At 40.7% G+C, this 17223-nt stretch overlaps 1 protein-coding gene across 22 annotated transcripts in view; it reads left to right on the top strand.

Moving 5' to 3' along the window:
* Positions 1-38: 38 nt before the first annotated feature.
* Positions 39-17223, top strand: part of BICRAL (BICRA like chromatin remodeling complex associated protein) — a 45694-nt gene continuing 28509 nt past the window's right edge. For 4 of the 22 annotated variants that reach the window (XM_083856541.1, XM_083856530.1, XM_083856523.1 and 1 more), the window contains exon 1: positions 9406-9855. The gene's annotated coding sequence lies outside the window, so the exon portion shown is untranslated. The other 18 variants (XM_083856529.1, XM_083856525.1, XM_083856539.1 and 15 more) reach the window with 14 other exon arrangements.

The following is a 17223-nucleotide window of genomic DNA, read 5'->3' as shown; positions in this document are numbered from 1 at the left end:
GCGGCGCGCGGCGGGGGAGAGCGGGAGGGCCGGAGGGAGGGGTCTCCCGCGCTCTTAAAGGGGCCGCCGCCTCTCCGCGGGATGGGGTGAGTGCCGGCGGCAGGTGCCGTGCGGGGCGGGTTATCCCGCTTCCCAAATTAGCGCTCGGGATATAAATAAGCCCCCGCCCCCCTCCCCCGCCGTGCCCGCGCGGAGCTGCCCGCTCCTTCCCTCCGCTGTGCTCACACTCACATCCCCCGCCCGCGCCGCTCTCGGGCCGCGCCCGTCGCCGCCGGCCCTGGGCTCGGGGCTCCCGCGGGCGGCGGGGCCGGGAAGGGAGGGAAGGAAAGGAAAGGAAAGGAAGGGGCGGCTCGGTGCGGGGCCGGGGGGGAGGCGGAGGGGCCGCAGCCCAGAGCTTCACCCGCCCTCCTGAGCGGATTGGGGGTCTCGCTGGCCGCCCCCAGCCCGCCCCGGCCCCTGCCCGGGTGGGGTCCCCCGGCAGCCTCACACGGCCTGACGGCTCCGTGCCCGCCCTGCGCTAATAAACCTTCCCTCCCCTGCTGCTCCCCTCTCCCGCAGCGAAGGGCTGAGGAAAAGGCTGCTGAGCCTTGCAGGTAACTGCAAAGGTGCTGCCAGGTGGATCGATTTCCTCCTCGCTGCCTGTTTTGGTTTCTGGAGTGTTTTGTTCCAGAAGAGAGTTCGGTTCTGGAGGGAAAAGCGGGAGCAGTGCCAGTGGATTGCTGTGCCCCAGAGGGAGGGCTGTGAGCCATCCACAGAGGCCTGTGTGGAAACATGGGAAGGAAGGCTTTTATTATTAGGAGATGTGTTTCAAGTAAATTTGCAGCAGGAACCAGAAATTAAGTACGCTGTTTACAAAGTAAAAAAGTGACCGTTGTTTTGCTGTATTCATTTAAGAATTGTTTTTCTATTATTTGGATTTTAATTTGTGCAAAGAAAGTTAACACTAAGCACTCTTTCAGAAATATGGAAACAAATTTAGGTCCTGCCCATTTCTACAAATACCATCTCCTTTCCCTTGTCATTTTGAAGTTACTTGTAACAGATGAACACAGGACCTAAGCCAACCATTGAAACAAAAAGGTGGTAAACCCAAAGTAGATAATCTGATTCTTTTATCTTCTGTTTGGTAATAGCATGAGTTTTTTGCTTAATATTCCTGTTTGGAAGTATAGGTTGTTACGTCCCTTAAGGTTAGCATTTGAAAGTACCTTTAGCTTGAAAGTAGCTGTTGTTTTCTGTTTCCTGAGAAATGTGGTTTAATTTCTGTGTTAGAAATTATATAATGTTGGAATGTATGGAGTACCTGAACTTTCTTTGTGATAATGTCAGTCCAGTTTGGATGACAGAGGAAAGGCAGCGAAATGCCTTTAAACCTTACAATGTATAGAGGACTCACACTAAAAGAGAGAATATTCATTCCTTAACAGTTTTAACATATAAACTGAGGGGATTGCAAGGGATCATTATGTAGCAGTAGCACTTTGGAGCAGGCTGGATGGACAGTGGGATAGGTGAAGTGTTTGATGCATTACAGCTCTTCGTGCAGCAGTACATCTGTTGCAACACCGCAATGTTCAGAATTTTGTTTCTGAAGAATTAGATTGAGTCTTAAAAATTAAAGCTTCTTACTCTGTAGAAGGAGAGTGTGCTCAGTCATGAAAAGGGAAGGGTATTGAAATATTCTCACTTGACACTTTTTCCTACGAGTGTGTTTAAATGATACATTTAGTAGTAAGTATTATGTATTCTTTTCTAATAAATTGTCAAAACCACACCTGCAGTTATTGCAGCAATGTTCCATTAGGCAGGAATACAAGGCAATTGATTCTCTGTAAGAAAAAATAAATCCTTATTTCCATGTTGTTGAAAGATGTGGAAGTTTCATTTCACCTAGCAGCCTCTTTTTGCCTTATGCTCCCATGAGTATAGCTAATACAGGTGGTAACCATGATGGAAGGGCTTATCCCATATGTGAGGAGATTGACAGAAAAAGGTTTTTGCTGTTTTTCATATACAGAAATATTCCTGGAGCGTGGCTTTGGTATTGTTACGCAGAGGTGAGCCAGTAGATGAACTGCAGTGGGTAGAACAAGTTCTTATATAGAAGGATTGCAAGCAAACGTTAGTGTACACAGCACAGAATAAATTATAAGTATTTTATGCTGTAGTATAATTACTCCTTATTATATCTGGGCACTTAGAATGCCAGGTATGCTGAATTGTTTTTCTCCATAGGTGATTGGAGGTTTAAAATAATGAGGACCAAATACTCTTGTGAATAGGAGCTTCTGGGAGAGACTGGAATCTTTTCAACCTTGCAAATGTGCACAATTGGTTTTTTGGTTAAAAGCAAAAAAATACCCAGACGCAAGAAGGTGAAATGTATGATCATAATGAAAAATTAAAAAGAGAGAGGTAAAATTCTTCCAACTGTTTCGTCTTGATGTTCCAAAATTACTTTCCACACTTACAATTTGAGGTTTTTGTGTAATTGGTATTGGCATGGGCATATGCGCTTTTTTTTTTTTTTTTTTTTTTTTTTTTTTTTTTTTTTTGTGGTCTTACAAAGACTGACAATTTTCTTCCTGACTTTGCTGGCAGCAGCTTCTATGTTTTGAGGCTGCTTAGTGTGCCAAACAGTAACCACCTGAATAAAATGTAAGCCTTCTAGCTCAGGCTTGGAGTCATTTGAATAAGCTGTAACAAGCAGTTTGGCTGTTTGATGGTATGAGAAAAAAGTAAGGTACATAATTCTCTGTGTTATATTTTTTTCCCTGTTTTTTCTCTCTTGGATGTGCTTTCATTCCTCTCTGGTTTGAAAGTAGATAGCAGTCATTTCAGCAAGATTGCCTGCCATTGTTTGGACTGTACAGTGTCATTTGTTTTACACGAAGTCACAGATTGCACTTCTTTACTTTGATCTAGTGCTGTGAAACTCCAGAACGTGAGCTCTGTGTATGCTTCCAGGTTTAAATCTGTGTCCCACGGTTATCAGTCATGAATGCTATCTACCTGAAATATTTCATACTGATCTGCTATAGCTCAACAGCATTACCTCACAGCCTTTTAAGTGAGATGTATTGCGTAGTTCAGCTGATGGTTCAAGATCCAGTCTCGTTCCATCATTATTTTAAGAAAAGTGGGGATGAAAGGGATATCCGCAGAGACAACTGTGTGTTCAGCCTCATAGTAATGGATTCTTACACCTGAGGTTCCTGTGCTTGTAAAAGTCAGGAACCTCACAGATGTGGTGTGATCTCAAGATGTAGATTTGCAGTTTCTCAAGCAGAGGAAGGAAGGGTTATTTCTTATCATCAGTATGTATTCCCAACACTGACAATTTTTATTCCTAAAGGTGTAATGCATGTATGTTGCACTGTCACACACACACACACAAAATGCTGTGTGTGTTTTCAAGAAAAGCAGCAGCCCCTGTGCCTTGCATGAAGGTTTTATCTGATAGATGTGATCTCAGTCTGTTAGATTGAGTTTCTACAGCAGAGATTAGCAGAGCAACGTAATTACTTCTGGCTACAAAGTAGGCACTTCAGTGGCTTGTGCAACCAGCATATTCTACTGATGGTTTTAGTAAGGGCTCTTTGAACTCCTCTGGCACTGTGATCAGGCATTAAAGATGTAAGCCATATTATGATTCATTTAAGATACTGTAGGCTGCACATTTTTCACGGTGCAGTGGGGCTTCATTAAAAGTGAATGTTGAGTTACTGTATCTCGGTTCATTTGGAAAAAAGAAATTCTTTGAACGTTACGTTTGGCACACTGGTTGTTTTTTGAAAAGCTTTTGTTTGCACTAAAATGTTGTGCTTTATATATATGGCCATATGGAAAGCCAAGACAATGTAAAATACATGTGTTTTTAAATCAATAATTAGAGTGTTAAAGCTAAAACTATGAAACTTACTTGGTACAACTTAATTGCTGTGAGTAATGCAAAAGCTTTGAATGTAATCTTTGGGAATGCTTGGGACACTAATTATATTCCAACCAGTCAAGGTACACTTGTTTTGAAACTAGTCTGAGCTGGTCCCTTCTGAGAACCTGGTATTTCCAGTGCCAAAGGTAGAGAAACAGATTAATTTCTATGAAAATGAGTTATCCTTCAAAACCAGGGACAGACTTCAAAGCACAGTATTTTATGACAAGAGGTAGTTCCAAATTAACAAAGCAAGGCCCAAATATACTAAACATGAGAGCTCAAGAGCAGCAAATCACTTAGGTTTGGTCCAGGTCTAGCTGCTGACTGCTAGATAGAATCCTAACTTACTAAGTGACTGTAGTTAAATTCTGAAGGCTAAGTACATAAGCTACAGATGCTGCTTTATGGGCTCTTCCTTATGGAGTTTCTGAGAGATTTTTTTCACTGCCTTGCTTTACACTTCAGATACTTTTACAATTTTTTTTAATGCATTTCAGAAAACTGGTTATTAGACTAGCTAGTTCAATGGACTGGCCACCTAGTTTCAGTAGCATGTCAAAGTTTTCTATATTGGAATTGTGAGTCTTACTTGCAAACAGATTCCATTTATCTTTCTGAGTAATTTAAATAGAATTAACTCCAATCATATCCAAGTTTTCCTATTAGCTCTCCTGTAGTATATTCCCTGGTGGATAAAACTATACTTATATTCTTTATGCCATTTATTCATCTTATGAAAAAGTCTGTCAGCTATCATTTTGAATGAGGGTTTCCTCCTCCTATTATTAGCATTTGTTCTTCAGTCTAAATCTGAGAATAAATTCCATTCATATTGATACACTTTCTAGTGACAATATGAAGACTTCTTTTACAGCAATCTTCATTCATATCCAAATCTTACTCCATTGGTTTCATAGTAGGGACTCAGAAATGTCCAGGTAAAACTATTTCTGTCTCAAAAGTTCTGACTTAGGTGGTATTTTATTCATAATGTCCCTTCTGTTTCTCCATTTTGTCTTGTCCTTATACAAGTATAGCTCACCATGTCTGTGTTTCTATCAAGAACACAAATGCTGTTGGTATAATTTACTATTCCACTGTGTTTCTGTATCCCTGCATCACCTAATGTCATGTTTTAGGTCTCCTTTTTTTTGCTTAAATTACCTCTATTATTTGTTTGATTTTTTTTTTTTAACATCATCCACAACACCTCAGTTGTATCAGGAACAGTTAATTTGTTAAGTTTCATTGCCTGGCTGCTGTGTTTAATTATTACTACATTTAAAAAAAACAAAACCAAAAAAACCCCAAAAAACAACCAACCCAAACCCTTGCGTCCATCTATTCACTAATAGACTTGTCTGAATTTCTGTATCCTTACTTACTTGTTTTCTCATTCATCTGTGCCAGCCAAATCAACTATGAATATGATAGAAGGTTGTCATAATTTCTGCCATAATTTTTAGCCTAAATTCTTCTATAGGTTTTGGCAGTGTTAATTGTGCAAGATTACTTCTCTATTATTTCTGTAGTAAAGTTCTGTCTCCAGAGGTGATTTTTTTTCTTTTTTTTTTCTGATACATTTCAGTGGCTGAATATCTTAAGATTATTCTAACTTGGAAGTGAGAACTATTAGTCTTTGAAACTTAATTTTCCCTTTTAAGGTACTCTAAGCTGAAGAATATGAGACTATATTTAAATAATAACCTAGAGAATGATGTAGTTATTATTGATCTGTTCCAGTAATAGTTTTGAACTGCCATTTGTTTCAATGGGACCTCCAGTCACTATGTTTTCTTTGGCTTTACTTGTTTGCTGTATGTCAGATTCCCATCTCAGAGAAGCACAGTTCTCCAAAATCTGCTCTTTAGATTCATCACAAACCAGCCCTATTGGCCTTCACACAATCTTCAGTCATAGAAACCTGCCTGTCTTCTGGTATTGGTGTAAATCTCTTGTTCTGAGGTTCACTCTTCATTACCTCCTCTATGTCCTTCCCAATCACCCCTTAAGATACCTTTGGTTAGGTAGTGCTGTCTTTGGTATGATGATTGATACTGGAGTCATGCAGCTTTACGAATTACATCATGCAATTATGATCCAGGTTTTGTAAGTACTGTTTTGTGTAAGGAAGGCATGGTATCAAGCTGAAGATTGTAATGTTTAGGTAATTTTTACTGGTGAGTCATCAGAATAGTGGTGGTAATTATTTAGAATTTGGTGGTTAATATGGATATTGAACTGAATTTTTCATGTGGTAGGTTACATTTATATTCCAAGTTAAAGTCCTTGTCTGCCTTCATGTCACTGTATTTGGGTGCCCTACTTTTCAAGTGACCTCTACCTCTCTATTGCTTGTGCCCTTTGATGATGACCTATTTGTTTCTGTGCCTTCAAGCTTAGTTATTTATTATTATTTAAATAATTAATTGATAAAGCAGTACATAGATGTATAAAAGGTGTGACTGGCGATGAGCTGACATAAGAAACATGTTAATGAATGGAGAGAGAATACAGCATGGGAGGAAGAAGTGCCATCAATAGAACTGATGGATTCAGTCTGAGGAAGCAAGGCTGCAGTGGAGTAAATGGCATTCTTTTCCATTCAATACATCTCTGAAAGGATACAGCGAGTTGATGTTACAAACCATCTATTCATGCAAGAATCTTGGGATGGCTCTGGAATTCCTTTAATGCGCTAGCTTAGTCCTTAAATTCTTCTTTATTATTATAGTGCTGCTTTATCTTCCTTTGGGGTACTAATTTATGATTGCACAAGAATTGGAATGTATGTGATGCAGACCTGGAAAAATGGGCTGAATATGAAAAAAGTGATTTGATGTAAGAGAAACCTGGAGACAGAATGAATAAGGGTGTTTTGGACCTCCCTATTTTCTCCCTCTCAATATCTAAGCATAGTTTTCAGTTCTTTACAGCCTGTCATTTCAGGGTGATGTATCAGATCACTCCAAATGTCACTCGTTGTCTTTGCACACCTATGAGAGTGATATTTGTTAAACAGCATGGTCACAGTTTGACAGCTGGTGTCAAAATACAGCCAAGTAGTTTGTTGTGTGATGGGTGCACGTGACATTCCCAGTAGCTGTTTTTACACCAATGTCTGTCTTCTAAAAATTTCTCTCATTCCTTTTGACACTGGTCTTGCCTTTCTTCTCGTGCTTATTTCCCTTTGCTCCTTATAAAGCTGCGACAGGAAAGTGTATTAATGTGATTGTGGAAGCTAAAGAGAGCAACTGATCTTGCATTGTATGTAATTTGGAGAATAGGACTCTGGCTGAAGATGACAGCTCTGAGCAGGTGACCTTGAGGTAGAAGAGTGTTGACATACAAGGCTCTTTTGTATTAATGCAGTAAGGCAGTGAGAAGAGGGGCAACCTCTTGGGGTAGTGACACCCAGTTCTGAAACACCACGTGATGCTCTTAAAACAACATGAGTACCTGCCAGGAAAAAGCAGTAGTTCTTTACAATCAAGGTCTGGGAAATTCTGTAGTACACCAGAAAGATGACATGACAGCTAATCACTGCATTCAGACCTCTTAGTATTGAAGGTGACATTAAGTGCGTACTTCAATGTGACCTATAAGGTTACATCCAGCCCTTAATTGTTTTTGGTAACCATTCCTACCTGTGAACAAATATAGCAAATTATGGAGAAATCTAGTTACTGCAGGGTGCTCCATTATATAGACAATGTTAGCTCTCCTCCCCTTTTTGTACTGTACCTGCTTAGTAATGCTTTTGTCAATGCTACCTTGAAAATCCTCCAGGGAAAGTAAGTTATGGTACCAGGATGGAAAATTTATGTAGGATTCCTTGTGTTTCTTAATGGTAACAGAATCCATTCAAAATAATTTGTCTTCCTTTCTCCAGTTCCTTCTTGGTATTGTATTGCCTACTTCCTGTTTGTGGTTTCTGTAGGACTGGGAGAGCAGTAACAACATACCGATCAGATGTTCAGCCTTGTAACCTCTGAGGCAAAGTTCCTTCCTGTTAACCAAATCAGAATGCTAGGGGTGTCCCTCCATGTAAGTTCTCACTTGGGCAATATTCTCTAAAGCCAGTGAAGCTGGCTAGGTTTGAATTTAGGGCAGTTTGGCCTTGAAGCATTTCCTGAAGTTAGGAACCTTGACGTTTTGGCCTTTTGGATTTTCTAATGCCGGTCTCAGGAGTACAGGCTTACAGCTCTTCCCGAGCTCTTTGGCATGTGGTGTTTCTGTCCATACTGTGGCTGTATTCATGAAAAATGCAGTTAATATTCTGGCTGATGGCCAAGGAAGGGCCATGTGCAGGTTTCATGGGCCGCACAAAGGATCTGCTGGCCTTGTGCTAAGGTTTGTTTGCTTGGGCCCAACCTTTCCACTTAGGGAGTGATTTGAAACTTCACCTCAGTTTTCTACGAGGTTTGTAGGTGAGTCTTGGCTTCGGCAAAAGTTGGGAATTGGTTGATTACTTCAAAAAATATTATAAGCAGTTCTAATTGAAAAACAATGCTGAGGATTTTTTTTTTTTAAAGATTAACAATCTGGCCAACTTCTTTTAGAAGGTCCACTTAGTAGACTGCCCATAACCATTTTGATGTAGTTGCTCAAAAAACCTAAAGCATTTTAAGAGTTTTTTTGAGCTGTGTGAAGCTAATTAAGAAGGATGTGCAACTAAATAAAGTCTTCAAATCTTTTTCTCTAAGGAGTTTTAACAAAGTTACTTAGGAATAAAATAGTGAAGTCTTTGGGAATTACCATTACTAGCAGAAAAAGGGTCTTAAAGAGATTTTTTTCTGTTGTTTTAAAAGCATTACAGAGATATATATATCTCTGCATGCTAAAACTCTGTTTTCAATCAAAATGTTTTTTTTTTTAATAAACCAGGCTTCTCTGAATTATCTGCAAAAATAATTAATTTTTTAGAATTTAATTGTTTTCAGTGAGAGAATGGTGTAACCTGGATTACTTTTCTATAACAAGAAACTTTATTCAAAATTAATAATGCTTTTAAATGAAGTAAACTGTAGAACAGCATCAATGAACTCTCAGTGCTATAACCTTTGACTTCAAATCGACATTTTTAGGTTACCCAAAACTTTTTAAAGTAGTTGAAATTCTTGTAATTTGTTTCTAGAAAGGCTAATAAGAATGTATCTAAAAATACTTAAAATATTGTAGCTTGTCAGGGGATCAAATCTTATCTTTTTCAAGGTGACCTTGCATTTATTTTTCTGGGGAGCCCCCTGCGCTTGTATTTCTTTTTTGGGGGGACCCCCTCCCGCCCACAAGGCTTATAGTGGTTTAGCTTTAATATGAAGGAAATCAACCATATTGTTGATTTGATTGGACATTAACGCTAACTTTAATAGGATAAAAACTTTGTTTTACTTTCCTGTAACCCCCCCCCCAACCCCCCCCAACTTTTAACATAAAGCCAGCAGCTCAGGCTATGTCTCCAGACTTACGGGTTTTCTGAAAAAAAACCAAACACAACCCAAACCAAAACCGGTGGCCAAGTTTTTAAAGGGCCTGTCTTTAACCGCGGAGCGGGGATCGCGGCGGGGCTGGGGACTCATCATGCCAGGGCGGCGGTGCGTGTGCCCGGGCGCCGGTCTGCGGCGGTGTGTCCCGGCGGAGCTGCGCGGCCGCGCCGTGCCGTGCCGAGCCGGGCCCGGCGGTGCGGTGCCGGTGCCGGTGCTGTGCCGGTGGCGGTGCGGGCGCGGAGCGGAGCCCAGCGGAGCCGCGCTCTCCTCCCGCTCGCTTTCTCTTTCCCCCTCTCTCGCTCGCTCCCTCTCCCGCTCGCTCTCCCCCCTCCCTCCCTCGCTCTCTCGCTCTCCCTCTCTCTCTCCTACACTGCCAGCCCCTGATGTGATGGCGAAGAAACCCCGTTGACAAGGCACTGCTTTTTCATGACGGTGAGTTTCCCTTTGAGTGTATTATAATTTTGTGATAAAAATTTCAAGGAAAAAAAAAACACACAACCTCCTTCCTCCCTTCCTTCGGGGAGGGAAAAGAGAGGGGGGAAATCTATCTCCAGACAGACAGAAAAGAAAGAGGAGCAAATTAACAACCAGGAGTTGCCAAAACCAGGATATTAGGTTTCAGCCCAGAGAGCTATTGGCTCTGGGGCTATGTATATAAATATATATCTAGAGAGAGAGCGAGCGAGAGGGGAGACGAGGAGGAAGAAGAGGGATATTTTGTGGGTGGCTGTTGTTTGGGCAGATGTGGATTCACATGGAAATGAACTATATATATTATTATTTATTTTTTTTCCGCGAGGCTGATGGTGGTGGCTGCTGAGGGCACTTAAAAAAAAAAAGTTGTTTCTTAAAATAAAGGGGGGGGGGGGGGGTTTGAAGGGAGAGATAAGGTTTCAGGTCCAGGCTGATAGCTGCAGAGAGGGGAGAGGTTTGGGGTGGGTTTGTTTTTTTTTTTTTTTCCTTGCTGATGCCATGCAAATTCAGGAGAGGAGGGAAGAAAAATCTCTTTTAATGACTCATTGATTGAGCCGGTTTAAAATTAGTTGTTGTTGTTGTCTTTTTTTTTTTTTTTTTTTTTTTTTTTTTAATTTTCCGCCCCCTTGATGGCCATCAAGAGAGGGATGGAAAGAGGAGAGGAGGGAGAGAGAGAGTGTGTGTGTGTATGTGTGAGTGTGAGAGAGAGTGAGAGGGAGAGAGGGGGATAGAGAGAGTGTGTGAGGGAGAAAGAAAAATAATCTTTTCAAATCTCCTCCCTCTTTTTTTTCCCCCCTCGTTTCTTTGCTTTTCTCTAAAGCTCTGTGGTCTGTGAAACAGTCTTTTCTTCCTCCTCGTCGGGAAAATGGAGACACTTCGTCTCTCTCCTGGCTGTGCAGCTGGGAAGGATTTTTCTTTCCTTTTTTCCTTTTTCGCTCATGGCTTGATTTTTTCCTTTCCCCCGTCCACTCGCCACCACCCTAATCTTGCCTTTTCTTTGAGCTCGTGTCTCAGATTTGTACCTTCTGGGGATTTATTTTTCACTAATTTCCTCGTTTTCGGTGTCGCCACTAGATTTGATCCGATTTCTTTGTTTTTTTATTTGCGATTTCCTCCGAATTGCTCCGTGCCTCCTGCTTTTAACCGAGGAATGGAAACGGTGCCGCTTTTTGTGGGTGCGCGAAATGCTCGGGCGGTAGGTTTGGGCTAATGCGCTTTTTTTTTTTTTTTTTTTTTTTTCGGGATCAAGTTTTTCGATGTGCCTTTTATTTTATTTATTTTATTTTTATTATTTTTTTTTTCGGAGAGAGAAAATATTTAATTGTAACGCCTCTTTTAAAAAAAAACACAATAAAGCGTCTCTTTCTGGAGTGACCCCTTTGGCTTGGCTGTAGAGTGGATGTGAATCCGATCCTTTTGTGCTGTTGGGATTATTTTCCGTAAAAGAACCAATATTTTGTAAATAGTTGTTGTTTGGGGTTTTTTTTAATTTTTTTTTTTTTTTTTTTTACTTGCGGCTTAAAGCAACAGTGGGTTGTGAAGGGGGCTTTTCTGAAATGGTGACTGTCCACATTTACTGAGTCACGGGCGGTATCCAGCATGTAAAAATTATATTTCGCTTTTTTTGGACCTTAATTGCAAAAATTAACGGCAAGAAACGGGTATAGAGATCTTAAAAACCGGGCAAAATCCAACGACATATATAGAAGCGAGGAGAGCACGCTTATATTTCCTTAGAGCTGGTGCGGGCAGCACTGAGGAGCGGAGGCCTCTGCCTGTCGCCATTCCTGTCCTTCCCGGGGCTCGGCAGCACTGAGGGGAGTGCAGGGGAGAGAGGAAAGCGGCTCCCCCGCGTCGCCGGGGCTGCTTGCCCGCCGAGACCGGGCACGGCGGACGCCGTGCCCGGTCTCGGCGGGCAGGCAGCCCCGGCGACGCGGGGGAGAGGGAAGATGGCGCTGCCTGGCTCCCTGCCAGCGTTTGTTGCGCAGTTTCACTTCGCTCTCCTCCCCCCACGGGCGCCATTTTAAGGTGCTTCTCTCTGCTGTCGCCGCGCCGTGCGGGGCGGTGCCGTCGCGCCCAGCTCTGTGTCTCGTATGGGAAGCCTTTCTCTGTTAGATTTTGGGAGCGTCTCCACGAAATATTAAAAGCTTTGATTTCCCTCCTGTACCCCACACTGGTTTCCTCGTCCTTGGTCACCGTCTTGAGGAGCGGTTAAACAGATCTTTCCTCGCACGCAGCTTCAGCCCTTCCAAATTCCCTTACAAGCTTGTTTTCTTACCTCTGAAATACGTGTTTCTTGCGATTCAGAGTCTAGGAATTAAAAACAGATGTTTGAAAGAACATCTGAGCGATGGCCAAGACGTAAAACGTGACATTAAAAAAAGAAATCTACCTGCAAAAAAATGATCCGGTGTAGTGCAGAGGGCAAGGTTATCCTTCACTGAAGAGGCTTCAGTACCTTTAAAAGTGCTTGCCCAAATAAAAGCGTAGGTAACTTTTTGTGGGTAGGTTGCTCATTTTGTTGCTGTTACTGTCTTGGTAAATTTCTGGTGGGAGAAGGGACTAGCATATTTTCTAGTTTTTATCTCTCCTTCACATATAAGAGGAAGGTATCCTTTCCAAATTACTTAATTTGGTAGCTATGCCTTAATATACTTTTAAAGTTTTGTTTTGGTGCTGTTTTTAGGAAGAGCACAAAAATTATTTTTTTTCCCCAACTCATCTTTTATTTAACATTTCTGTATGATCTGCTCCAAGCTCATGAGGTTTAATACCAACATCACTTGTACCTCGGAAGAGCAAAGTGTGCTGCCAGACCAACTAATGCTGTGCCTGCTAAGGTGTATGGAGTGTTGGGTTTATGTTTTTTGACACATCAGAGCAGGGCTTCCCCATTCCTCTTGTTCATTCCTTATGCAACTGTGAGATTTTTTTTAAAATTCAGGAATAATCCTAAGGCTGTTTAAATTTTTTGCCTATTGAAGAGTTTTAGATAACATATCCGTGAAATACACTCATTGCTTGGAATATGCTAAAAAGTTGTCTGGACATAAACTGTCTTTTTAAAAGACTTTCTTGGGGACTTGTTAATATTTTAGCTTTGAAAAAAAAAAGCTATAAAACTTTATTGTTTACAAATATTCTGAGTGTGGAGTACGGTATTTGTTTACATATTTCAGAAATCTTATCTCATTAAAGTCACTGCTTCATGAAGTGATTATTTTTGTTAACAGGAATGTTGGGATCAAGGTAATTATTTTTTTAAAAGTATTGTACATTAATATAATAAAATTTTTCTGTTATGCCCTAATGTCTGAAAGATTGGGTGTGTTTTCTCATTAATTTGTGAAAACAGTGAAGAGATGGCAGAAATGGGATAAAAATGACCAGTTTATGTTCTCTCAGGGCTTAGCACTTGCCGAATTATTATATATAATCTGCACACTGGCCTGCTTGCATTAAGGCACAGTGTATTCTCATGTCGAGTTGAGATCTTTGTTGATTACTACTTAAATATTCCAGACCTGTTCCTTTTGGATGTGTTTTTATCCCTCTGACCTTAAAAGTGGTTGTGAGTAGCCCCTTGCGTTGGGTATGGCTTGTTTACATTGCTGGAGGAGTGTGAGGCTCACCATGTTGGTACAGTGGCCTGGCTGTGCTTCCACTGATACACCTTGGCTGACCCCCGGTGTGATAGGGTGTGCTTGTTTTGTTCATGCTCCTTGTTTTGCTCATGCGTTGAGGGCCTGCTTTGTGTGCCAGACCTGAATCCTCAGGTTGAAAATGCTCTCACTAAATGTGTGGACTCAGTTGAGGTCAGTGCTGAAGAGATGCTTGTACTGTAGCAAAGTATTTACGTCACTTTATGGATGTGCAGCTTTCCTGCCCCAGCTCCCTTACGTGTCCTTTTCCAGTACAGTTGATGTATTTAGTTTAATTGTACTGATAGGAAACCCCCAAAGTTGTTGGAGTAAGCTGCATTTCCAGTTTCCTCCAAGGTCCCTTTCTGTATTGGTGAAGGTTTACAGCTGAGGTAAGCCCACAGTCTGGAGCTGAAGAGCTTTGCAGTCATAGATGTCTGGATGTCGTTCCAGGGATTTGCTGGGGTACTTCCACACGGGTTCCAGAGAAGTTGTGTCTACATAGCTGCAGTTGGGTTTCCCAGCGAGGCTCTAGTGGTCCGTGCCTCTTCATGCTGCATTAGGCTTGTGGTAAATCTGAGGGCTGGTGCTTTTTAGGGTAGATGTAGCAGCGAGTGTGAAAGTGTCATTGCTCTCCGAGTAGTGGCTACAGAGCAGGCATAAGAGCCTCTTTGATAATGTAGTCACTGTTCAGAGAGCTGGCAGAATTCCTTGAAGTGGTTCTGCTGGAATAAGCTGCATCTCTACTTGAAAGGTTTTTTTATTGTCGTATACCCAGTCCACCACAGACATGGGGATTGCCTACAAAAACAAGTGTGTTGTTCTTTTTTATAGCAGAGGAAAAGCAGTGACAATAATAAACTGTTCTAACATTCATTGTGACTTGCCAGTGTTTCAGTTTGAAAGTTAGAGTGAGCAGTTTTGGGAAGGCCCTTGTCACAGCAACATAAATGCATAAGCACCAACCTGAACTGAATTTTTCTCCAGGTCATGATGTACTTAAATGAATGTATGTATCTTTATTTTCAAATGTTAGTTTGTTCTTGCTTTCATTGTTGAAAAGATAAAACCCCAGCTACTCTGTTGGTATTATTTTTGTTTGATTTGAGAATTGTTGAGGTTTTAGACAAAATAAAAATTACCATAATTAACTAGCAAAGAGAGATTATCAAGTATTTTTAGTTCCTCTCTTTTCTTGCACTAGTTTAAAAATGTTCTAGAGTTAAGGGAAGCCTTACCGAAAGAAACAGAAAGAAAGCAGGCAAAATCACTGTAAAAACATAACAGTAACATTTCTCTCGTTAAAGTTATAGAAAATGGTTGTTGAAGTGAAGAGAGGGAAGGATTTAGCTTCATTACAAGACAGTGATTGATTATTTTTATAAAGTCTGATCTTAGGCCTTGTCTCAGGTGGAATTTGCAGTAGTTTTACTGTGAACTTGATCCAGGCATGGAATTTCAAGATCCGGTGTTGGAGCTTGAATTTATTGAGATGTGTCAGCTGCAGGAATTATCTTGGCCCCACTGAAATAGGGGGCAAAATCTCCATTGGCACTCAGCAAGGCACTGGCTTCGAGAAGGACAGACAGCATGGAGGATTTTCAGCTTGGATTCGGGGGTGTTGATATGGACTGCACTGCCAAAGTAATTACATGTCTGTTAATTCATCCTATTCAGTTTGCAGTGGATTTCCCAAATATAATAACTGAAAGGAATATAAATGGCTTTTCAGTTAATTTTTGGCAGTTGTTAATAGATGCTAAATCATATGAACCATGCTTGTGGCAAGGTTTGATATTTAAGCCAGTATGGACTAGAGTGACAATGAAAAGGGCATTGGTTTGTTGGTATTGATTGGGCATTGGTTTATAAATCAACTGAGAAACGATCAGTTCATAAAGGAGTTAGAATTCTGGGACCACAGAATATTTTTTTCAGATTCTTTGAAAACTGTGCACAGGATGAGAAGTATGACACTTGAGTAGAAATGAGGTAAAACATCTGAGGGACTGACTCAGCATTCCTTGAAGTATTGTTTTGCTCAAATAAGATATGCTAACAGTCTGCACTATAGCATACAGTTGTTTGTTGAAATGTTTAACAGCATCTCATATCTTTTGGGCAGGTGAATATTTCCTTCCTGTGGAACTGCTGAGATCATGCCTCTTTTTTGTTGAAACTGGGACCTTTCAGAAGCTCTTTGAATATTGAAATTCCTGAGGAATTCTGTATATGCTGGACAAGCTTGGAAGACAGAGCCCAAAATAGGCCATAGCATAGTGATGAAGATAGTCACTGCTGGGGGAAAGGTGTGAGCCCAGCTTTTAGCCTGGGGAATCCCATGGGATAGGGAAGCATCCTGACCTTCAGGCTGAGGTTACTCTGGATTTTCTCTGTGTGGTTTAAAATCTGTTTCCGGACAAAAATATTGTCAAAGCTTTGGTGTTGCCCAGAGCAGCTCTGGATGCAGTAGGAAGAAAATTGTATTGAATAAATTAGAAGTTGTGTGCTGAACATCAGTATCTGGGGGAAACCAGACTGTAGAAGGCCACTCTGGGGGTTCACATTTGTGCTTGGCTGTAGCTGGATTAGCCTTTACTCCCATACATACTGTTAGCTGAACTGCACATTTCCTTTTTTTCTTGACATTCTAAAATATCACTGTAGTTTTTGGAACTTTGGTAAGTTACCGCGTTTGGCAAACTCAAATCAGTTTGGTTTTTTTTTTTTTTTTTTTTTGGATTGTGTAGTAATGGGAAATGTAGGAGTTGGATAAACAGCCTGTTGTAGATTGTCTGTGTTTTAGTGTGTGGTTTTTATTTGCCCTTCTGTGTGTGGAGCTAGTATGTCAAAATTGTGTAAGGATCCTCTGCCTGTCCTCTTTGATGTTCATCTGCCAGATCTTAAAAGCCATGAAGAGGCGTAATATTGTGCCTAGCAATTCCTGAGAGAAAGCACTTTTTTCTTGTTGCTTTTTTTCTGATTCCTGAATAGTTTCTATTTTTTAGACTAGTTTTTCTTAGAAGGGTTTTTCATCATTTTTTTGAAAGTTACCAATTTTTTCTCATACTCCGTTGCATACAGATGTCTTTGAAATATTGACAAATTCAGTTCCACAGCCAATTGCAAGCATGGTAAATTCATCTTAAAAGTATATTCACATTTAGATTCTTGGGATGCAAACTTTTTTTTGTATATTTAGAAAGTTAATGTTTGCATAACGCACTGTGTTACTGGATTAGAATCCCAGATTTCTTACTTTGTTAACTCTTTTTTAGAGCACAGTTCCTGGTAGATTTTTCAACAGCGTAGTAGTTGCTTTTTTTGATTGCTCTGGAAAAGAGAATATTCATAAGGAGTAATTTCATATTTAGAATATAAGTATAGCATAGTTAGTTTATAAGTGAGTAGTTAAGTCCTTGTGCTTTACAAAGTGCATTTTAAAATTAATTTTGTTTCCTTATTCCTGTTGCCCTGAAATGACAGTTTTTGGATAATTAGAGCTTTGGTGTGAGGTTTTCATTTGCAATGAATTTTTCAGTATTTACCTCTTTTCCCTTGAGTACGGTGTCATTATTCTGCAGCACATGATTTTTCTACAGTAATGAGAGGGGGAAGTAGAAATACCTCTTAATATCAATTTTTGTATTCCATCCACATAAAAATGCATTTCTTGAAAACAGAG

Source organism: Zosterops lateralis, assembly GCF_965231275.1.
Source record: "Zosterops lateralis genome assembly, chromosome: 3".
In the NCBI taxonomy this organism is placed as follows: Eukaryota; Metazoa; Chordata; class Aves; order Passeriformes; family Zosteropidae; genus Zosterops; species Zosterops lateralis.
The sequence above is the reverse complement of the archived record's forward strand: the minus strand, read 5'-3'. Positions and strand labels throughout refer to the sequence as shown.